Source organism: Tamandua tetradactyla, chromosome 20 (genome assembly GCF_023851605.1).
Source record: "Tamandua tetradactyla isolate mTamTet1 chromosome 20, mTamTet1.pri, whole genome shotgun sequence".
NCBI classification, from domain to species: domain Eukaryota; kingdom Metazoa; phylum Chordata; class Mammalia; order Pilosa; family Myrmecophagidae; genus Tamandua; species Tamandua tetradactyla.
The window spans coordinates 40,878,589-40,902,948 of NC_135346.1; positions in this window are offsets into that span (position 1 = coordinate 40,878,589).

Sequence of the window (24,360 nt, forward strand, 5' to 3'; positions counted from 1 at the left end):
GTAAGAGAAGTGAAATGTAACATTTATGAGTGTTAGGAGGGAGTGGAAGGATATAGGATGTCTCTAAAATCTCTGCTTAGCCCTTACATACATCACTTTATCTTCTAAAATGAAAAAATATTTATTGGTCACTCACATTGGAGTAGACAAAACTGGGAGAGATGAAGGTTGCATGGGAATTATGGGGTCAAGACCTCAGCCAGAGAAGAAGAAGAAAGATGAGAGAGCAGTTTTCCTAAAGGAGGAGTAGAGCTAAAAATTTAGGTGTTGAACTTGAGAATGGACTTACTTGTTCCTGAATTGGTGTATACCAGAAACTAGGAAACAAGGTGTCTAGACCCCACACATAAGCTGCACACCCTGATTCTTGGTTCTCTGTTCAATAATAGGATCCTTAGCCACCACTAGAATGGCAATCACAAACACAGAACTGTCTCATAAATGTGGGATGTTTAGTTATCCTGAATTTCCCCTTAGGTCATGAACATTTCAGTTATTTCTATTCCAATACTTTGGGAATTTTTTGTTTGTCATAGAAATAATGACACCACTTGGCCATGCCTTGAAGTGAAGTGCTAGCTTCTATGCATTTAATATAGCTTAGGCACAACGTTTGAAATTGTGAGTAAACAGCATTATACTCTGTGGGAAATGGTACACTTGAATGACATTCCTCCAAAGTTAGAGTTATTCCTGCTGAAAATAAAATATGCAGTTTCTACTTGTTCTTGACACTTAGCCCTTATTTCTACACTGTGCAGTTGCATTTGCCATATATTTTCTCTTCCCTTCCATTCCCATCTTTCTTCATCCCTTCTCCTCTCCTCCCCTTCCTTCCTTCTTTCTTTCTTTCTTTCCTTCCTTCCTTCCTTCTTTTCTTAAAATCAGAGGTCCTGTTCATTTCAATTTTTTCATTCTTAATTTGGGATAATAAATGTTATCCTTTCATTATCCTTCTACACTTTTGTATAGTGCACTTGCATTTTTCAAAGTCCATTCAGATATAGTAATAATAATACTAATAACCATAAATATTGGTAAAGAGCTGACCTTTGCTGTCTGCTATTATAAGTACATATATTAACTCATTGAAGATTAATAATTCTTCATTTTGAAGATGAGGAAACTAAGACACAGAGAAGTTAAGTAGCTTGTTCAAGGTCATTCAATTTAGAAGTAGTAGAGCCATAATTTTATCCCCAGAAGTCTAGCTCCAGGATATGTGCTGTTAAGCAATATCCAAAATCACTTATCATTTAAATTACCCCATTTAATTCTCATCTTAAGCTCATGAGATATTTAGGGAAGATGCTGCTATAATTATTTTACAGATAAACTGAAGCTAGAGCTGACCAGAACACTTTGAATGTATAGACTTGCCTACAATTTCATAAAGTCATATCTTAGCCTGAGTACTCCAAATTCTTAAATTCTTCTCTTCCCCAAATGTTCATGTGTCTCATTCCTGCAATCTTTCAAAATTCCCCCACCGACAGGATCTTGGAAGAGGATAAAGATGGGGAGTGAATGTAAAATTAATCATTTGTACTTAAGAGCAACTTAAATTCCAGAGTTCAATTCTCACCTGGCAGAATGGAGCATAAGAAGTTCTATAAAAGAGGACTTGGGGACCAGGGAGCTCAATTGCAGCTGGTCGCAGTCTCTTCTCTGTGGCCACACCATAAAATACAAGTAAATTAGAGCATCTCAAATTCACCACTAAAAGTTAGAAACTGCCTCATTTCTTTCACTGGTGAGTGGATATTGGAAGTAATGGCAATGGCATTGGGTGATAAGGAATTTCAGAGATCCAGAGGGCAGAAAGAACTTTAGTTCCCTAAGTCTTAGATCAATTTAACTCTTCAGCCTTCAAGCTCAGAGGTGGGGATGTGTGTGTGTGTTTGTGTTTATCTCCTTAGGGTAGTAGATATTTAAGAAAGAGTTCTCCCTTACATCTCTATCCTGGAAGCCAAGTGTTTCAGTTGGACTGAAAACAGTAGAAAACCTAACAGTGACTAAAACCATAGGTTTATTTGTTGTTCACTAAAAAAGTACAGAAGTTCCAGGGATAGTTGGCAACTTAACAAGATCATCACAAGCCAGGCCTTTCCATTCTGCTGTTCCCTGCATTTAATTTTTTCATCCTCAGCCTGGAGGCCTCATGAATGCAACATGGCTGCCTCTGCTACAAGCATCACGTCTTCTCCAGTCTACATACAAAGACAAGAAACAGAGGCAGTCAAGAGTTGAGAAATTTCCTCTTTTGTCGGGGGGAGATTATTTCTCAGAAGACTTCCCTTCCATCTCACGGATGAGTACTCAATCACACAGCCACTTATGACTGCAAGGGATCTGGAAAAGTGAGTATCTGATAAAAAGGACTGAGTATGTCATGATTAAATTAAGAGACAAAATCACGATTCATCTCTCAGGGCTGGGTACTTGCCAACCCAAACAAAATCAGGATTTTGTTAGTGCTATATTGTACGTGTGGTAATTTACTTTAAAATATTTCATTAAAGTGGTGTGATGTATATGTGTGTAAGTTAGTTCTAATCAACAGTCTAGGGAGGAGGCAGTAATTAGTATATGAAGAGTCCTTATCTGAATCAATACCTTTGAGCTAGTTCATTAGCATAAGAAATGTTAAGAATAATTTCTTATTGGTGAAATGAGCTGTGTCTGTGAGCGGTTGGGAGGGGGAAGCAGGGTCTACCGCTTGTGCATGAATAAGCTGGAAGAAACTAGCATAACAGCAGTCAATACCAGAGGTGGAAGTTCTGCAGCCACCTCACTGGCCCTGTGTCCTCCAACTCATGGAGAAGATTATCAGCTGGCACAATGACAAGGCATCTGATCCTTCTTTAAGGAAGTCTATTTGAGGGAGCTGTTTCTGCTAGGGGTTTGTAGCAGAAAGAGAAGGATCTTCTCCCAAAATAGAGATATTGTTTGTCTGCTTGCTACCTCTGCAGGCTTTGGTGGCATTTGATCTGATCCTTGCTTTCATTTGAAGATATTGTCTTGGAGCAAGTTCGCAGGAACAGGGACATATCTCCTCCTCTTGCCTCTAATCACCAGAGACTCTATATTCACTAAAAAGAGGCTGATACTTGCCAAATAGCCAAGTTAGCTTAGGGTCGTCTCACTTGAGTTTGCTAAGGAGGGAAGGGAAATGGCTGTTGGGGAGACTTCCAGACAAATGCTATCACCTAACACAATGTCAAATTGAAATAATCTCGACTGAAGTACCACACGGCAATACATACGAAATTCCAAAGTGAAGTGATAAATCAGGATACAAATTTTTAAAGAGAAATAACCAGTTTCAAGGCACCAAATGTTCAAAGGTGTCTTGTGACGAAGAGTTTTTGGATTGGTCTGCCGCTGCTCAGTGAATCCCATTCAGCCAAGGCGGGAGGAGGGGGTGGTATACAACTCTCTTCCAGTGTGGGCAGAAAGTTTTATCAGAAGACCACTAGGCGTATTGAATCAAGTCTTCTGGAGATAGGGGTGTGCATGTCAGACTAATGTTTGATACATCCTTGAGAGACATGAAGGATTTTTATCCTAGGTGACCCAGCAGGAGGAAATGGAATTGCTGCCATATTGATGGGTGGCTGTTGTCCCCTCCATTGACAAGTGAAAGATACATAAATACCGGGCAACAGATGTAGATTCCATGGTAGCATGGGGCTGTTTTAAAAACTCATGTTCTGGAGAGCTCTGCCTATACAGTGAGTCTGTATGATATAGCCCTTCAGAAAAAATTGAAGGAGAACTTTTGCCTACATCACAGGAATAGCAGACAGAGGTATCAGCAGGAGAATCCAATGAAGAACCCTTAATGAGCTTGGAAAGTACAGAATTAGGTTTAAACTCCTGCCAGCCCAGAGAACACAGAGTCATCTTACAACAGTGCCAGACAAATAGGCATTTAGCTTCAGCCATTCTATTCCATACCTTTTCGTACTCCAACAGTAGAGAAACTAGTGCCACTGTCAGCAAGCCTCTCCAACATAATGCTGCTGCCTATTGTCCTCTGTATTAGTTATCTATTGTTGTATAACAAATTTCCCACAAATTTGTTACTTAAAAAAATCACCCACGTATTATTTCAGTTTCTGTGGGTCAGGAGTTTAGGCATGGCTTAGCTGTGTGCATCTGGTTCTAAGGTCCCTGACAAGGCTTCAGTCAAGGGTTGGATGGGACTATGGTCTCATCTCAAAGTTCTAGTGGGGAAGGATCCACTCCCTGGTTTACAAGGTTGGTGGCAGAATTCAGCTCCTTGTGGCTCTCAGGTGGCAGCTACCTTCAATTCCTGCTGGTTGTTAGCTAAAGGCTGCTCTCAGTTCCTTGTCATGTGGGGACACTTGAACATGGCTACTTGTTTCATCAAGGCTTGCAAGAATCTTTTTTGAAGATAAGTATTACAATCTTATGTAATGTAAATGCTGAAATGGCATCCCACCATCTTTGTCATATTCTGTTGTTTAGAAGCGCTGCTAATCTGTTCCTTGTTTATTGCAAGCACAGGGGATGGGGATGGTGAGGTGCTAAAACAGCCTCAGGGTGACATGTTTACTAGACCAAATATTCCATCTCATTGCTAAGATCAAGCAACTCATATAATACAACCCCAGAGGATTATTATGCTAGAAACTATTTGTTCCTTTCTTCAGTTTGCCCTAAATCTCCTTCTGTTGTGTCAGTTTAGACAGAGCCAAGGCACAGAGGCTCTGGGCATGAGTTCCAGTTAAGAGCTCAGCAGGTAGGGAAAGCCATCTCTACTATCATGAGATATCGACCAGTGAATGGTGGTAGTCTCACTGATCAGAGGCAAGAGGAAGTGACACATCCCTGAATGAAGCACAAGCTACATGTCAGGCCTTATGCTAAGCACTGTGTATGATTTATTTCAAATAGTACTCACAACAACACTATGAAGTAAGTAATATTAGCCTCATTTTACAAATGAAAGAATGGAAGCCTAAAAGATCTACATAACTTGCCGAAAGAAAGTGTGATGGTTTTGAGGCTGTCTGTACCCCAGAAAAATATATTTTAAAATGTAATCCATTCTTGTGGATATAAACCCATTGTAAGTAGAACCTCTTGATGAGGTTACTTCAGTTAAAGTGTGTCCTATCTCAATCAGGACGGGTTTTTCTGTTTAAGCAGTTTTATTCACATACCCTACAATCCATCCAAAGCATTTAATCAGTCACTCTAGGTATAATCCCATAGTTTTGCATTTATCAGCACAATCAATTTGCAAACATTCTTGCTGCTTCAGAAAAAAAAATCCCATACCCCTTATAACCCCCTATTACTGACATTTAGCTTTGGTATAGTACCTTTGTTACAATTAATGAAAGAATATTACAAAATTACTGTTAACTATAATCCTTAGTTTGCATTAACTGTATTTTCCCCATATACCACCCTGTTTTTAATAACTTGTGAAAGTGGCATACATTTGTTGTAGTTCATGTAAGAATTTTCTCACATTCATACAATTTACCACAGTCACTACCCAAAGTAGGTTTTGTTATGTTTTACAGTCCCATGTTTTAGCCTCTAGCTTTCTTTCTAGTGACATACATGACCCTAGACTTTCCCTTTCAACCATACTCAGGATGGGTCTATATCCTATTACTAGTGACCTTCATAAGAGAATAAAATTCAGTGAGAGAGAAAGCCATAGAAGCAAGAGTTGAAATCAACAAAACCTGGAAGAGAAGGGAGAGACCAGCAGAAGCTGCCATGTGCTTTGTCATGTGACAGAGGAGCCGAGCATCACTGGTGGCTAGTTTTGGGGAATAAAGCATCACCTTGATGATGGGTTGATTTGAACATTTTTCCTGGCCTCTAATCTGTGAGCAAATACATTCCCATTGTTTAACCTGACCTGTTTCCTGGTATTTGCTTTGATCCGCCTGGGAACTAAAACAGCAATTGATGGAGCCGGGACTTGAAATGAGGCTGCTGTCTCCAAAACTGGCTCTTGGTACTATTTTAAAGAAAATATAGGCACCAATGCAGGGGAAGCAGCATTCAAACAATACTTTATTTGGAATCAGAAGACCTAGGTTCACGTGTGACACAACCACTTATAAGCTGTATGACTTTGGCTCCTTACTTGGAGTCCTTGGGTCTCACTTTTTCATTTATGAAACAGTAATCAACAATTTGTTACCCTTATGCAAAAAAAAAAAAAAATGGATCTTGACCATTACCTCACACCATGCACAAAAAGTTAACTTAAAGTTTATTATAGTTTTAAATGTAAGAATTAAAATTATAATACTTAACTTAGGCAATGACTCTTTAGATATGACATCAAAAGCACAATCTATTTTAAAGTGGGTAAATTAAACTTCCCCAAAATAAGAACTTTTGCTCTTCAAAAGACATCATTAAGAAAATGAAGACAAGCCACAGTCTAGGGAACATATTTGCAAAATATCTATCTGATAAATGATTTGCATCATGACTGTATAAAGATCTCTTACAGCTCAACAGTAAAGCAAACAACCCAATAAAAAAGGCAAAAATTTAAGGTGACCCTTCACCAAAAAAATATTAGAATGACAAATAAGCACATAAAAAGGTGCTTAACTTCATTAGTCATTAGGGGAATGCAAATTACACTACTACCAAGCACCCACTGTGCCATACATTAATTATATCTATGAATCCTTACCAGAACTCTTTGAGTTAGAGCTCTTATTATTCCCATTTTATAGTTGAGAGTATTTACTTGCCTTAAATGGACACCAGGGTCACACAGCAAAGATGCAGTGCAGCAGGTTTAAATTCAGGCAGTATGACTTCTGTGCTTATGACTCTATTACATTTAACTGTCATCTGCATGAATGCAAGGACCTTATCTGTCTTGTCCACTGCTGGAGCTCCAGCATTGAGCACAAAGTAGAAACTCAATAAACACTTGTTGAATAATATCCACCCAGCATACAGTAGGGCTCAGACATTATATTTACCTCTCATCACAGAACTTTTGTGTATAGATGAGTTACATCCACTAATGGTACAAGATGTCTTTTTATACCTTTCGTTTGGTCTCAGAAAACTCTACCTGGTCTTGTGTGGCTTCTCTTCTCCACTATCCTCTTTTCCTTTGTTCTCCTCATTTTCCCATTCACTCCTCTTTCTTATCTTCTTTTCTTTCTTTCCAGTGGGCTGATGTGGCTTTAACTTCACCTTTACCAGCACCTCCATTGGGAGAGGACACATGGAGATGCTGGCCTCCAGAACCATCTGCTTGTTTTATGAGGCTAGTGTCTACAAGGACTGTGCACATAACCCTTCAGTCCATCTGGCATGCCCCTTGGCCCTCACCCCATCTGTAGCTAGCCTTTAAGGGTCTTCACTGCTCTGGACCACAAGGGATGTTGGCTGGCCCATTTCCTCCTGACCTGAGGAAGGCATGTCAGCCTGAAGCCCATTTAATAAGGAGCACCAAATGCTCCTTTCTAAAAGAAGGCCCAGAAAGGTCTAAGAATAGAGGGGAAGGGAGGCAGCAGGAATCCAGATCAGAAGGGATTAGGCAGTGGCTGGCACTCTTCAGTTTGCTGAGGGCTGCCTTCTTTGGGCTGAGAATGGGCGATGCAGGACAACAACATTTGCCTCCTCTCCTGCTAAGAAGGATGTGGAATAAACTGGATTTACTTTCATCTCTTAAATCAACATTGATCCTGCCTTGTCTGCCAGGCCAGATGGTTTGCAGAGAGGCAGACTTAGACTGGGTTTTGGCAGATGGAGGGAACCATGCTGAAAATGACAGAGTCTAGTAACTGGGGAGGCAAGGGGGCTGGCAGACGAGATCCAAAGAGGGAGGCTGGTTGAGAACAGGAGGAAAATTTAAGAACAGGAGACAAAGCAAAAGGAAATACCATTTTCCAGTAGAGAAATGGGAAAAACATAATTTGTCTTGAAGAAGAGAGTATCAGGGAACCCAGAACAAAGATTCTTGCATGATGTGAACCAATATTTCCCTTTTTTGGTCCCATTTGTGTGCTACCTACACTATTATTGAGTTAATGTTTTTTTTTATAATAACTTCTGAAAAACTTAAATTTATTTAAAAAGGAAGGTTTCATGACTGAGAAAAATCATGTGGAAAGTTTGTCATAATTGAGTGGTGATCATGAACATATACAAAAGGAAAACAATGCAATGTGGTGATACTGAATTCTAACTTGATATCATTGCCTACTGGACTTGCACTTACTCTTTCTTAAAAAAGAAGATGAAGAAGGAGAAGGAAAAGGAGGAGAAGGAGAAGGAAGAGGAGAAAAAGAATTAGACTATTAAAGACATAATGACATCAAACTGAGATTTTTTTTTCTTTGATATGACCAGATAGATTGAAAAAGGAATTTTTTTCGCTCTGTGATCCAATGTTGTCTAATGCAACAGTGAACCAACAGTGCATGTTTCCTTGGAACATTTGGAAAGCTCTGGGGGAGTGGGACAGAAAAAAACATGACCCTAAGAGTTAAGAGATGGGCATTCTAGCTCTAGCCCTGTCCCTGTCACTGTGCCACCTTGGAAACATTTCTTTAGTCTGGGTCTCAATTTTCTCATCCATTGGAAGAGATGGGATTGAACTTAAGAAATAGCAGTATGGTTTCACCTTTGGTGCCGGTTCAGAACAATTGGGAGCAGCTTCATAAAGTTAAATATTGAGAATGATTCTGAAGCTATTCCTATGCTCAGTGGGAACGCCATGATAGATTCGTGATGTTTGCCATAGGGCAGTGCTGGGAATGGTGAGATGCATGTTGACTATTTGCCACTCCTAGATTAGAAAGCCTCAAGGGTACCCCTCGATTCTGACAACCTGTGATTATATAATCATTCAAGAGCATGTTTAGCTTGCTTATTTGCTCATGACTGATGGCAAAGGATGAAAGAAGACAATTTTTGTAAGTGATAAACAAATCAGTCTAATATCACTGAACACTTACATGGTGCCAAGCCCTGAGCTAGGTCTGGGGATACAAAGATGAATAATAGAGCTTAGTCCCTGTCCTGGAGTAGCTGACAATCCTGGGAGGTGAGGATGGAAATGTGACAGATTTCACATATTTTAATACAATGCAGTAAGCGCTATGTCAGAGCTCATGCAGGATCTTGGGGGAAATCAGGACATGGGTACTTGGTCAAAGCTTTCCTAGAATCAGTCTGGAGGTTCTTAGGGATTCGTGGAAATTGACTCTTTGTCTTGCTCCTCCTTCCACTCCATTCCCCCTCTCCATAGACTCTTGTTCTTCTTCTTTAAGGGAATCTATTCACAGGCGGCTGACATGAGTGGCAGATTGACCAGATGAGACTGTGCAGAGACTTTAACTTTGAAATGTGGATCTGTGGCTTTCCCCTGGTGTTCTCTATAACCACTGCCTCTCCTCCCACCCAGCCCCCACATCTGGCCAACTGGACTGTTAGCTCTCATTGCTTCAGAAGAACACACAAGTCAGCTCTTGGTTTTGAGATTACAGAGTAGAGCAGAAGAGGCTTTTGTTGGGAAGGAGAGGCCATGGCCTGTGTGGACACCAATAGGAGACCACTGGGAACAGACTTTCCCGTGGATGCCAACTAGGTGCCAGCCCCCCTCAGTCCCACTCAGCCTCACTTTAGGACCCCTAACGCTTAGACACAGTCCAGGAGAGACGGAGAGAGGAGATAAATGGTATCGCTTCAACCACTACAGATGGGACATGTGGGAGTGATGACGAGAGGGACCCAGAATGCAGATGAAGCTCAGTTTAGAAAACCAAAGGTGGCATTTCTTTTATATTCCAAGGTTGAGTACAGAGATATGTACCTGCTGCAAGAATATGGCTGCTTCTTTTCCCCAGGGGAAATAAGCTCAGACTTGATCTGCATATTTGAGGGTTGTTGTTTTTTTTCTAAATTTACTGAAGTATAACATATTTCCAGAAAACTGCACAAATCTTAAGTGTGCAGCTCAATTAATATTCACAAAGTAAGCTCAATCATAGAGCCCTCAATATCAGAACGTTCCCAGCACCCCAGAAGCCTACTGCCCATTGCTAATTACCTCTCAAGGGTAACCAATATCCTGACTTCCAATACATTCATTTTGACAGCTTTTGCTCTGCATTATGTTAGTGAGATTCACCCATGGTGTCATGTGTCATCACCATTCATTTCATTCTCATCGTTGTAAGGCATTTCCATCACATGCATATGTCGTGATGTATGCATCTATTCTATGGTAGGTAAGCATCTGGGCACTTGGGAATTTTGGGTTATTGCCTATGGTGCTGCTTTGAGCAAGATCATACATGCTTTTTGGTGCACAATGGTTTGAATTTCTGTTGAGGATAATCCTAAGAGTGGAATTGCTGGCCATGGAGAATGTGTATGGTTCAACTGAAGCAGCTATGCCAAACAGTATTCCAAACTGGCTGAATTAATTTACACTCCCACCAGCAGCGTACGAGTGTGCAGTCTTTCCATGTCCTTCCCCCGACTTGATATCAATTGCCTTTTTCATTTTAGCCATTCTAGTTCATGTCTGAATTGTAGCCAGCTTGTTCTCAGAGTGAATGCACCCTTAGACAGGAGTTAATTACAAGATGCTGCCTGGCTTGTCCCAGGCCATTTCCAGTTTTACGTGGCTCTTTAACTCCCTTCTCTAGGGAATTTGAGAAAATAAGGATGACCATGTTTTCACCATCATAGATAATTGTAACTGAAGGAGAGTCCTTCAAGGTCATCCATCCCATCTCCTCCTTATATAGATGAGGAAACTAACCCAGCAAGGGGAAGTGTGTTTTCTAGAATCTCCCACTTAGTTCTCATGGTAGGACTAGGACTCAAGCCACCTGTCCACAAATCCTTTGCTTTTTCTGCCTCCCTGTGCTGTTTCTTCAGCATAATGTCCAAATTTCACTGATAAACTTGATGGTCAAGGATATTGGAGAGAATAAACAACTCATATCAGCCTGTGACCAGACTGCTAATCCATCCATGCCGCCGAGTCCTGGGGTGAGGGTTTCTAGGTAGAGATGATGAGTTGGATACCCCAGTGTTGGCCGCTGCCTGGGGGTTGAGGATAGACTGTGTTTCCAAGCTTCTCGAGGCTTCTCTAACCCCCATTTCTCATTGGCCTTGGCATTCACCCTTAAACGCTGTGTCCCAGTTCCCAGATGGAGTCATGACATCAGGATAGAGGGGAGAAACTGTGTTCATCTCATTCTTTTTTTTTCAGATAATATCTTTTCATGTCAATAAGCTAGTCTAGTCACTTTTTCTTATGTGAGAGCAATGCTAACACTGAGTACCTACTCTGTGCCAGGCATATCATTTAATCCTCACCATAGCCCACAAGGCAGGGACTCTTTCATTTTTATTTTGCAGGTAAAGTACGGAAGTTTTAGAGAAGTTGACCCACTGTGAAGACTCAGCCTGGAGTCTTTAAGGCCACTCTCCATGGTGCCTCCGCAGCCTCCATTACTCTGAGCTGTTATTATGGGGTAGGGTTGGGGATGCTGTTTCAGGGCGTGCCTTTCTTTAAGAAAACCACATAAAGGAAAACCTGGAGCTATAAAGCACATGTGTTTCCTCACCCAAGGAACATAGTGCTGTTTAAATCCAGCACGCCACCGGGAACATTTAAATGTTTGTTTACACAGCATTTACTACTTGACTTGGGGGTTTGGCAGCCAGAGAAACTGAACCAGAGTGTTAGGGAACTTCTAGCCTCCAGTAATCACTGGGAAATTAAGATAAAAGCATCTCTTTTTTGGAAGGCGGCAGGGAGGTATCCTTTAAGCATAGATTTTGGAGGTAGTTTGTAAGGGGGATACCTAGGAGTTTAAAAGGTAGTGGGGAAAGAGAATCAAATTACACTGAACAATTCCAAGAGGGCCTCCATTTAAAAAAAATAGAGGGGCAAACATTGTGAAAATAATTTACATTACTGAAACATATATCTGAGTGTGATTAAAAAGGGAAATATTATGATGTATATATGGTACAAGAATAAAAATTTTTTTTAAATACATGTAATTGCACAATACAGCAAACCCTAAGTTAACCCATGGTCTATATTTAATAGCACAATTATAAAAATATGCTTTCATCATTGTAACAAATGTTCCACACCAATGCAAGGAGTTAGCAATAGGGTGGTATATGGGGATCCTATATTTTATGCACGATTGTTCAGTAAACCCACAACTTCTCTTCTTTAAAAAAATGGAGATGTACTTGCCATACTTCCCGAAAGTAGAGAGGAGCCTGGAGTGGAGTTAAAGTGGAAGTTCAACATGAAGAAGTCAAACATGCACCTGGCCCTGATGGTGGAATCGAGAAACAATTGCTTAGATCAACTTACATCAGGGAGAAGGATGCTTAGGAAGCAGAGCAGAGAATCTATAAAAATTGATCTACAAAAATGAAAAAAAAAAGTTCGTTTGTCTCTTTATTTGTTTATTGCCTGTCTTTACTTACTAACTTGCAAGCTCTATGAAGAAAGGGACTTGTTTTTGTTGTTTTAAATTTGGTGTCATTAGCACCTAGAATAGTGTTAGGAGGTGCTGGACACCCACAGGATGTTTGTGGAATGAATGACGCATCGCTGGTAGAACCAGTTATCCCCCTAGCCAAGCCAAGGGTATTCAGGCTCCTGGCATGATTAAAATTAGTCTCCCCTTGGAAACCAGCCTTCTCTAATTGTCAGGAGTACCAAGTGCTCAAGATCTAAACCCATCAAATGCAAAGATCTGAAATGCAGAGAATTGCATTTCATAGTCCAAATGAGGAGAATCTGGTCTTCTATGCCATTCTGCCTCAGATTCTTAGACACACCTGCTGGGGAAGAGCGACCTCCTACGCACATGTACAGCTCATGCCAGCGTGCCTGCAGCTGGAGAAGTCAGCTGCATGGAAAAGAGCTGGTGGGAATGAAAATTTTTCATGAAAAATTCAAAGGAAACGGCAATTAGAATGCATGTATCACTTTGTGCAATTGGCCTTCACCTCAGAAAGTATAGTCAGCATAGAGGATGCGGAGGAAAAGAATATGGAGGAAAAAACGGGATTAATTTTTCTTGGTATTTGAGGCTTTCTTGGAAGGCATAATATTTATTTCCTCTTAAATTCATACATGTTAAGTATTGTTGGCATTTCTCAAATACTGTATCAAGATCATCCATCCATAATTTGCAGACACTCACCACTGGCTTACTAGGAATTTCAAGAGAAAAATGACAATGATTGGCTCTCATGTTGGTGTTGCATCTCTTAGGGTGCTTTTGTCTATAACTAATAGAACTCCAGATCAACAGTGGCTGAAACAATATAGATATTTATTGTCTCACCTAATAAGAAACCTATAAGGAATGGTTCCTGAGCGAATTCATCAGCTCAACACTACTGATAATGGCTCAGTATCTTTCTATTTGCTTCACCATCCTTAACTGTTGGCTTTGTCTCCTCATGTGTGTTGCCTCACTATCATAAAATAGAAGTCACAGCTCTAGACATCACATCTGTGTTCAAGGCAGGAAGAAGGGGAAGCACCAGCACACTCTCTTTATTCACTTATAATTTTATTTAAAAACAAACAAATTCTTTCCCAAAAGTCCTCCAGAGGAATTTTGCATATATGGCATCAAACAGAACTGGGTCTGAAGCAAGGGAAGCTGAAAAAAAAAGTTTGATTAGTAAAGGTGAAGTAAAGGCTGATTAGTAAAGGCGAAAGGGTGGTGAGATTGGCTTAAATCCAACCCTTGAGACTGGATAAAGGGCTTCCTTGAATAAAATCCAGATACTGTTAGCAGGGAGAAAACTGAGGGTGGATGTTGGGTGGGCTCCCCACAGCGGCAGCCACAAGTACACGTAACGCTCTTTCCCCGTGTTCTTTCCCGTTCTTCTAGCCTAGTCCGGCCTCACAACTCCCCAGGAGTCGGGTAGGTTCTGTCCATTACAGATCAGTAAAGTTACTCTCTGGTAAGTGAGTGGCTCAAGAGTTGCTTAGCTTTCTAAAATGTGTTTCTTAGAAAGAAGTAAATTTCACTGTCAAAATCTTTTTGAGAAATACTACGTTTAGAAAATATAGCATTTATGACCATTCAGTACATGATAAGAACTGTGCTAGGAGCCCAAGACATACTGTCACATTTACTCCTCTGGGCAATCCTATAAGGTAGGTACCATTGCAGTCATCTCCTTACAAATGGGCAATCCAAGCTTTCAAGAAGTTAAATAACCTTTTCAGTGTCTTACAGCTGGTAAGTGATAGAACCACGATTCAGATCAAGAAAACCTCTTTCCAAAGTCTACAATCTTTATCAACTAGACTATGAAGTTAAAAAAGTAAAGTCTTGCCCCAAGACTTCTTGGAGATTTTACTGTGCTAAAATATATTGTGAACCTTCAAAAGGACGATTTAAATCATTGAGCACCGAGTTCTCTACTCACTCATCAATTGTTAACAGGACTCTGACAGCCTAGGATCCTGAGTAATACCCTTCTGAAAACATTAGTATAGTGAAAAAGCATAGGGCTGTGAGTAAAGAAACATGGGCGCCCCATGCCCTTCCCCAGTCCAGCAACTCTTCTTCCCCTCGCTAATTCTTCCTTGCTGCTCAAAGCTTCAGCGTTATGTCCAAGCACACCTTCTCTAGGTAGCTTCTTTGGAACACTAGGTCTTATTATAGTGTCCCCTTCTATTATTTCATATTGCTGTATGAAATAGTAGTATGAAATGTAGTGATTCTCAATGGATGGTGATTTTGACCAAATGACCAGGGATCATTTGGCAGTGTCTGGTGACGTTTGTGGTTGTTACAACTGGTGTGGGAGGGGCATCTCGAGGGTCGAAGCCAGTGATGCTCTGAACATCCTGCAATGCACAGGACAGACCTCACCACAAAGAATTCTCTGATCCAAAATGCCAGGAGTGCCAAGGTTGAGAAGCCCTGCTCTGTGGTTACCTCAATCATAGCACTTATCACACTGCCTAAATCTTGGATTTACTTATCTAGGTTGGTCCCTTTCTCAATTGTCAGTTTACCAGACTAGAGAGCAGGGCTTGTTAGAATTTATTGGGTACAGGCAGGTCTCTGCTTCTCCTGATGAAGCAATTAAGCTTGTGGGAGGTTGTATAGGGGCAGGTGGGGGAGTCTGCCTAGCCCATGGCTCCCCTTTCTTGAGTACAGCCCCATATTAGAGTGGTGGGCCCTGACAGCCATGCACATCCCACATGACTCTGCTCCCTCATCTGAGTAATCCTAGCAGAGGTGGTCACCAATCTCCATCTCAGCTCATCTTATTCTCTCTCAACAGAGTCTAGATCTGATGTTAAGAGACATCGGCAGTCTTTGTTGGTTACCTGGACCTGAGAGTGGTAGAGTAGCCTTCTTTGACCAAAGTATGTGAACAGATCTGGTCAAAGGAGAAGGATGAACTTTTGCAGGTTGGTACAGACACAAGAGAATGTGCTGTGCCAGAGAGGGAGTAACCTTGGTTTCCAGTGGTTTTCCACTTGTTGGTTCCACTGAACCTGTGTGAGTCCCTCTTGCACTTTCCTGTAACCTTTTAGTCAATTCCCTCTATCTTTTTAAGTTGGTTTGAGTGGGTTTCTATTTACATAGAACCAGTCTTGGTTAAGACACAAGTCTAGATATGTAGTCCAATTTTATTTTTCCTTTCTTTTTAAAAATTTTACTGTGGTGACATATATATCAATGTTCTTAACCCTAAATACAAAGTTCTTCCATCCCCCAAAATACAAGAGCTTGGAGAAGAAAAGAAATTGTGCCAGAGAGTCCATGAGTCTATGAAACGGACAATAGAAGGCACCACTGTTATCCCATTTTCAAGGTTCTAAAAAGAAAGCCAAAAAGGCCATTTCTATTTTTAGATGATTACCCAGAAAGGGTGATTAACGCTGGGGGGGCCTGCTTCAGACTCCCAGCCATCTGATGTTGCAGAGGCATAACTCCCCTCAGCAAATGAAAGACACTCACAATCTACTTCAATTTCAATACATCAAAAGAGGCTCGTGGATACAATTATTTGCTGAAGGGGCACATGACCTCCTTGGACTTGACATTTATTCTAACTGCCTTTGAAAACAGTTAAAATTGCGCAATTGGTATTTTGCACTTCAAATCTTTTGCTTCTTGACAATTACCACTAAGAAATAATAATAATAATAAAAGATTAAATCTGACTGTTGGCTTGGAATAGACATTGGAATTTTTTTTTTTCCCCTAAAGGAAAACAAATGAAAAAATGTATCTGGCGCTCCTGGTCCCCTCTAACTGTGATGGCCTTGAGAAGCACAGGAAACAGCGGCCATGGTTGCTGGTCACAGCCCAGCCATCCTCAGGTTTGAGTTCTGGGGCCAGCTCCAGTCTGGCCTGAGCACCTGCTCTGCCAACGTGGGTCTTCAAATCCAGGATGGGCGATTTCCTTGAAGTGGGTCTGAGCTCTGCTTGTTCCTTGACCTCCTCTCACAAATCTGCGATCGTTTTTTGGAGAAATAGCTGTTACCCTTCCGCACCTCTTTTGTCCCTGATTCACCCAGCAGGAATGCCAAGTAGCCCTCACAGAAAAGGCTGGAGACCCTCTGGGATCACGTCTCTCCTCCACGGCAGACTGAATCCCAAGAGGTTGACTGCATTCCTGACAACAGCCGCCCATTTGTGCTATTTCTTTACCTATCAAAACCCTTCTCCCCCCACCCCACCCTTTTATCTTCTGGGCCTACTCATCAGTATTTCCAGATCTCAAAGTAATTTTTCCTTTAGCTCTTTTCTTCATTGAGCCCCAACTCTAAACACTTTTCTCTTTGATGCTGGTTGATTATAATTCTTTTTTAAATCCTGTTTTCTTAAGGCCTTTATTTTAGGCTACAGATCTTTATTGATACAGACCATCAGAGGTGAGCACTTGACTTGGCATGTTTTTTTTTTTTTGGCTCCCCAAACCTCTGATATCGAGATTAGGTGTGGAATAAAGAGTTTAAAACATTTTATTAACTTGGTAGTAAAGCAATAATCTCAGATTCAGAGAAATTTCTATCAGCATGAAAGGATTTTGTGCATTGATTTTAGAAATAAAAGAACAGAGAAAAAAAAAGATGATTCCTTGGATGTAAGGCCAATAATCAGACTCAGGGGTTCTTTGACTCTGGAGAAAAACCTCATGCTAGCTCACTCATATTTTTTAGAAGCCTCTTTAGAATGTAGAAAGGCAGCAGGGAAAAAAAGTCTGTGATTTTAATGGGACTACAGAGACCACTTTGAAATAGCGAATATCTCCACGAGAACTAATATAAAAGCTTCCACCTGATGTCATAGTTGCCTGCTCTCTTTGAGGATCCAAATGTGTAGGCGAGTTTTCTTGACGTAGACTATGACTGTCCTTCAGGACACTGGAAGATGTCATTCTCAGGGCACAGCCGGCTCCTTGCTCTGTGACTCGTCCATAAGCCGGGGCTTTGATTCCAGTGTTCCCTCTCTGAAGTCACAGCCATTGCAGCCAGGCAGTGACTCAGGCAGATGGCTGACTGTGACAAGCCACTTCTGATTAGTAATAAAAATACCAGGAGCTACACTGAATTGTGTACAACAAATACGTGAGGCTATTGCTGATTCCTTTGTACCTCTAGATTCTATTTTGAGAGCAGGTTGATCTTTTCCATGCAGAACCTTCACAGAATGAGCAATCACACCAGGTGTGTGTTTGAAGCATCAGAATTTTTTTTTTTTCTAATCAGCCTTCAAAACCATATCCTTCTCTTCCAAAGTTTCTGAGACTGCCCACAACTTGTGGGTGGGGGAAAGAAGAATCTCAATCTCCTTTTACTAAAATCATCAGAGGCACTCCCAAATTAAAAGACTGACTTAAATTGTGTTGCCTCTCTTTTCCCTTAAGAGATGAGGTTAATGAACAATTAAATGGAAAAAAAAGTAAAAGTGGGAGGGGTTGGGAGTAGGGGTTGAATCTAAAACTGAATGATCTATTCCCTAGGTAAAGAGTCCCTGAATAGTTGAGCACTGACTTTGAACTAAGCAGTCTCTGTGGTTTCTTTGCTTGGTTTATTCCATTGGTTCCTGTTATGGGTCAAATTATGTTCTCCAAAAAAGAAATGTAGAGGTCCTAGCCTCCTATTTGAAAATCGGGTCATTGCAGATGGAATTGAGTTAAGGAAAGGTCATATTGGATCTACTTTCAGAGATTCTGATTTAACACATTTTGACTAGGGCCAGGGAATTTGTATCTTTAACAGGAGGGCTACATGATTCTAATCTGCTACCTACAGTATGAAAATATAGTATTAATAAGTTCAAAAGCCATGGATTCAGTTGCAGCCCAAGTCAGTTAACTTCTAACTCAGTGGCCTCCATCTGCCTATTATAAGGATTCTCGTAAATAGGGGGTGAGAGCCAGTGGGATGGAGAGAAAGGACAAGGGAGGCAGGGCCGGAAGATTCGGTTTCCAGTCCTCATCATTTATTAGCTGCATGACCCGGAGAGAACGTCCCTGGGAGCCTCAGGGCCTCGCCCGCAGAATGGAGACCGTAATTCATGCCTTGCTTTTGTCACTGGGTCATGAGGAGCAAATGAGCAATGACTTTGTAAAACATTCCACGTTAGGCGTCACGGTACATTTATAAAGAGGCTGTGTTTTCCCCCTTCAATCCCACCTCCAGGATCAGCCTCTCCCAAGGAAGCCCAGGATGCCTCAAGGGCAGAAGCAAACAGCTGGCAGCATGCCCCTGGGCGGGGGGGGGGGGGGGGTCTTGTCACAAGCACCAGCTGAGGCTCCATCTTGAATCAGAATCTCTGGGGCTGTGGGTAGAAGTCCCATTTTAATAATGCCAGAAATCATTCTTATGCATATTAAAAGTGGGAGTGTCGCTGGGTCAGGGAATAACTGAGCTCAGGGCCTAAGAGCTGACTATGGCCATGCAGGCTCTTTCCTGCTTCCACGGGTCTGGAGAAGGTGGCCTGGTGCCTGCGCCACTCCTCTGTTCCTGTCCTTCTCCTCTACCCTGTCTGTTGTTGACACGTTGCCCTGGTTGGTTCAGCGGCACACTTTGGAAGCCCTCTCCCTCTGCTCCAAAGGTCCTTCCCTCTGTCAAAACTCATCCCTTTCCTGCCTGTCACATCTCAAGCTACCTGTCCTCAAATCCAGTTCACACAAAGGTGTCCAGTACAGCTTCTGGCCCTCTCAAGACTCAGTTTTTGTTTGTTTTGTTTCAACAGACTATATTTTATCAAGGCTTTCAGAAAGAGCAAACACTATAAGGAAAGAGAGGGCATTCTGGTGGTCCTCAGTTCAGGTCACTGAGCATGATAATTGGGACCAGGGCCCCATGTCCCCCAACCTGTGCAGCCCACATGAGCCAGGCTTCATGCCTGTCAGCCCGATTCCAAGCAGTGGATTCGTGGACTTATCATCCCCGCCTTCTTCTATGCTCCAAGAAAAAGCAGCAGGGTGTCTCCTCTCCCTGCACATGGAAGGTCTCCTTCCTCTGGCTTATGATCATTTTATTACCCAGCTCCAGAGAGCATCCAGCTCAGCCCTGAACTGACATGACAGTCATAGATTTCCTCATGCCTTGGATTCATTGTCCCCAGGGCTGGCAGCCGCCTTCCGGGGCTGGGCCTGAGCCAGGGGGCCCTGTTTTTTTGTTTCCCAATTTCTGGTGTCATAGTGTGCTCATTGAATTCTCAAAGCCAATGTTTCCCCAAAGCAACATTAATGAAAACGCATTCCATGAGAACTGCATTTTGATGAGAGCAGTGTGTCTTTAGCCAATATTTTAAAGGGCTGTTTTTGCTTACTCTGAGGCATGATTTCTTTTTTAATTTCTTTTCAAATGAAAGAAGAAGCAAAATGGACAGTAAGTTGACAAGATAAATATGGAGGGAAAGGTGAGGTAAAGACTAAAGACTAACAGAGGATGGAAGGTGACAGAAATTTCATTTGGAAAGACTTCAAAGTCAGGCAGCTAAGGATGAAAGAATCCCTAAGTGAAACTGAGATGGACACCAGATGGTTGTTCCTTTATGATAGCGTGATATTCCATGACTCCCAGAAAAATGTTCAGGAATAATGGGCTGTTGCATCTTAGCAACATCTAGGGAGTCAGCAACTGCAGCCTGTTGCCTGCTTTTGTCAATAAAGTTTTACTGGAACAGAGCCATGCCCATTCATATTGTCTACAGTTGTTTTCACCCTGCAACAACAGAACATATGGCTGGCAAATTCCAAAATATTTACTTTCTGGCCCTTTACAGAAAAAGCTTGCCTATTCCCGATCTAGTGTGCTTTATCCCTTAGAGCAATTTAACAACTTTATCCTTAGCAACTGAATGCATTTTTCACAGGATATTTTAAGTGTGGATGCTCATGAAATAGATAAGAACAAAGGTCTCTTTGTGGCAGACTCACATGGGAGGGACTAGGAGTCCTAGAGCCCACCTGTTCAGCCTTCTCTTTGGCCTCACCCCATGATGATGGCTCTAGAACCCAAGGTCTCATGGAATACAGTTTGAAAATCACTTCTTGAGAGGGCACTGCCTTAATGTTTAATGGGCTTATTTCAATGACTGGTACATAAAATACACTCAAGCCATGTGAAAAGATGAACAATGGAAGGAAGTGTCTCCGGTCAAGATCCCAAATCCCTGAGGTCACTGTCAAATCTCTCTCAGCCCTCTGTCAACCAAACTCCTCACAAGACCAACTTACACTCACTCACTCCTCTTTCCAAACCTCTCACCTCTCATGTCACTGGGTTCTGACTTCAGCTCCACTATTCTGCTGGAATTTTTCTTACTGATATGATATTCCTAATTACCGTGGTCCATGGACATTTTTCAGTTCTTATCTTCAGGTGACCTTTTGGGCATTTGACAATTCCTGAATCTTACAACCTTATTGGCTTTTCATTATGCCATAATCTACTGGTTATTTTCATCTCTCTCTGGTCTGTGTTTCCCTCTCCCTGAAGTGGGCCCCGCTTTCTCTGACCCCTCTTTAAAGTAGGGTGTACCTTAAACACTGACACCAATTCAAATCCTATCTTGAGGCCTCACAAACGTCTATTTTAAGTTCAGCCTCCTTCCTAAATTTCAGACCCATTTATCTAACCTTCTTCCAGACAGTATCTAGCTGGCATCCCAAATTCATCTTGAAATGTTATTTATGATATTTGACCTTGCTATGTTATTCATGAACTGTTTTCTCTTCAGGATTCTCTCGCTTGATGACACCACCACCTGGCCAGTTCTTGTCAACTTATCCTTCATGACTCTGACATCTCAAATCAAACACCAAATTCTACCCATTTTCTGATTGGAGCCATGAATGGGTATGGCTCTGTCCCTCCCTTCTCTTCATTTCTTATCATCTCTCTTAGGATCTCTGCAGCAGCATTCTCACCAGTCTCCCAAAAGTTGTATTATAATCCACTCTTCATTGTGCAGCTGGGGGGATCATTTTGTTCACCAGTCCCCAAGATTCATGGAATCTATTCCATGGAAGCTATTCACGGCTTCCCAGTACACATGGATTGTGGGACCAAATCCATCAACATGGTCCCTCTTTGTCTCTCTGATCCCATCATGTATACTTACCTCCCCTTACAGCATGCCATGCTGGTCTCTTTCCATTACTCAAACATGGCATGCTCCCTCTAACCAAAGAGCCTTTATTCATGCTGCTCACCCACCGTAAATAATTTCCCTTCATCTTTTAACTCTTAACCCAGACACCACTTTCTCTGAGATGCTTCCTTCTCTGAGCAGATCAAATCCAACCATCATGGGCTCCCAGGGACCATGAGCCCTCTCCTTTCTAGCACTCATCACAGCTGTAATTTTATGTTTGTTCTTGTGAGTAACAGATGTATATCTTCACCCACTCTTCCAAGTATCCTGTGACTCCCAGGTACTGAATATCTCTAGCCTCTGGCATGAGGCCAACACTTAATTACACATAATTATTGAGTGAAAGAAATGGCTTCCCATTCCTGCAGCGTTATTTGAGTCATATCTACCCTGAACATATTCTACTAAAATACCCACCAGACTATGTCCCTGTACTGCCTTTAATGACTCCCGGTCACCTGCAGGATGAAGTCAAGCCTCATAGTGATCTTTACCATTCTCTGGCTTCAACTCCTGCCTTCACTTTATGCTCCAACAACCCAGGCCCATGTCCTCTTTCCACCACAGAGCATGCTATGTCATACTTAGGGACCTTTGCTCCTTGATTAGATGATACTAGGTTTGGTGGTTTGGAGCTGTTATGTACCCCAGAAAAGACCATGTTCTTTTAACCCATTCCTGTGGGTGCTGATCTGCCTATTGTGGGTGGGACTTTTTGGTTAGGTCATTTCAATTAAGATGAAACCCAGCCCATTCAAAGTGGGTCTTAATCCTTTTACTGAAGTCCATTATGAGAGGACAAAAGATAGAAAAAGCAGAGCACTTATAGAGAATCCCCATAAAAAGCCACAGATGGGGAGAAGCCATAGGCCAAAGCAACAAAACCCAGGAGAAAAGGACCAGCAGATGCCAGCCGTGTATCTTCCTTTGTGACAGAGGTGTCCCGGATGCTGGCAGCCTGTCTTCAGAGTCCAGGTATCATACCATTGATGCCTTGAGTTGGATATTTTCATAGCCTAAGAACTCTTGAATTATAAGTTAATAAATCCCCATTGTAAAAGCCAACTTCTCCTGGTATGTTGCATTCTGGCTGCTGTAGAAAACTGAAACACTAGGATTCACCAATTGTTAACATTTTCACCACATTTCATCCTCCTTACCCCCCTCCCCAATATGGGTGTGTATACACTTGGAGGAGCATTTGAGAGTAAGCTGAGATGTCATCCCTGAATATTTCAGCAGGTATCATCTAAGAATAAGGTCATTCTTCTCTATCACTACAACGTAATTATCGTACTTGGGAAATTTAGCATTGATATGCTACTTTACAGATCATATTCATATTTCCCCAGTTGTCCCAATAGTGAGCTTCATAGCTTTTTGATTTGTTTTGCTTTGTTTTCCTGATATCTCATTGCTTCACTTCCCTGCCCCTGCATGTGATTTGCCAAGTCTGCTTCCTTGTTTCCACACCGATTTGGGAATTTGCCGAGACTGTGAGCCGTACACCAAAGCCTATGTTCTTTTCTTCTTGCAGACACAGCTTGACTTCATCTCTGAACCTCCCTGAAGTTGTGGATAGGCAAGTGGCTGAGTTTTAATGATAGTGATGGGTGCAATTTCTCAGCTCTCTTAGTTAACCAGGCTCCCAAGACAAATACTACATGATGGGTTGGCTTTATGAGTCAATTTATGGAGTCACTGTTTCAGAGACTAGAAGGCTTGCTTCCACACGGAGTCAGTAGTGTTCTAGCTAGCTGGCAATCCTGGCATTTCTTGGTCTTCCCATGACATGGTGATGTCCTCTCCTTTCTCTTCCAGGTTCTAGCTGACTTCCAGCTTCCAGTTCCTTCCCATGACTTTCTCTTTCTATGTCTGAATTTCTTCTGCTTATAAATAACTCCAGCAAAAAATCCAGATTAAGACCCAACTTCATTCATTTGGGCCACACCATCCTTAAAATAACTTCATTAAGAGATTTTATTCATAATGGGTTTGTACGCACAAGAATGTGGGTTTAAGACTAAGAATATGTTTTTTCTCTGGGGTGCATAACTTAATCTGCCACACCAGTCAACATTTTTAAGAAGTAGGTGGATCATCCTCATGCTCTCCCCTTTGGCTACCTGATCATAGACAATGAAGACATGGCTTTATGGGGTAGTGGAACCAAACCATAGAAGGAATCACTGAGTGGAGGAGAGTCTCAGCCAACCAGAAACACCTGCTTTAGATTGTTAGGTGAATGAAAACCACATTCCTATTATGTTTGAGCCTTTATACATTTGGGGATCTATTTGTTTAAGCAGCCAACAGCATCAAATGAGTTTAACGATCCTTCTATGGAAAAGGGTTAGATAGAGCATTGATCCAAAACCTTTTTACCTCAGGGCAGAGTAAGTAGTGTAGGCGGATCTTCAGATATCACAGGCCAGGAAGAGGTGGTCCCAGGAGCTGAAACCCTGAGCCAGAGGTGCAAGAGCTCCAGCTCTTGGAGACTCGGATTTCAAATCTCCATCTTCTAACATATATGAGTGTGCCTGTGTCTAATTGTGCCTTTGCACAATATGAATTCCACTTAAATCTTAAATGGTGCCAAAGAAAAGAGTTGACAAGGCTTTTTACAAGTGCAAAAAGATGAACAAAATAAAAAGAGAAAACCCATTAAAGTTTG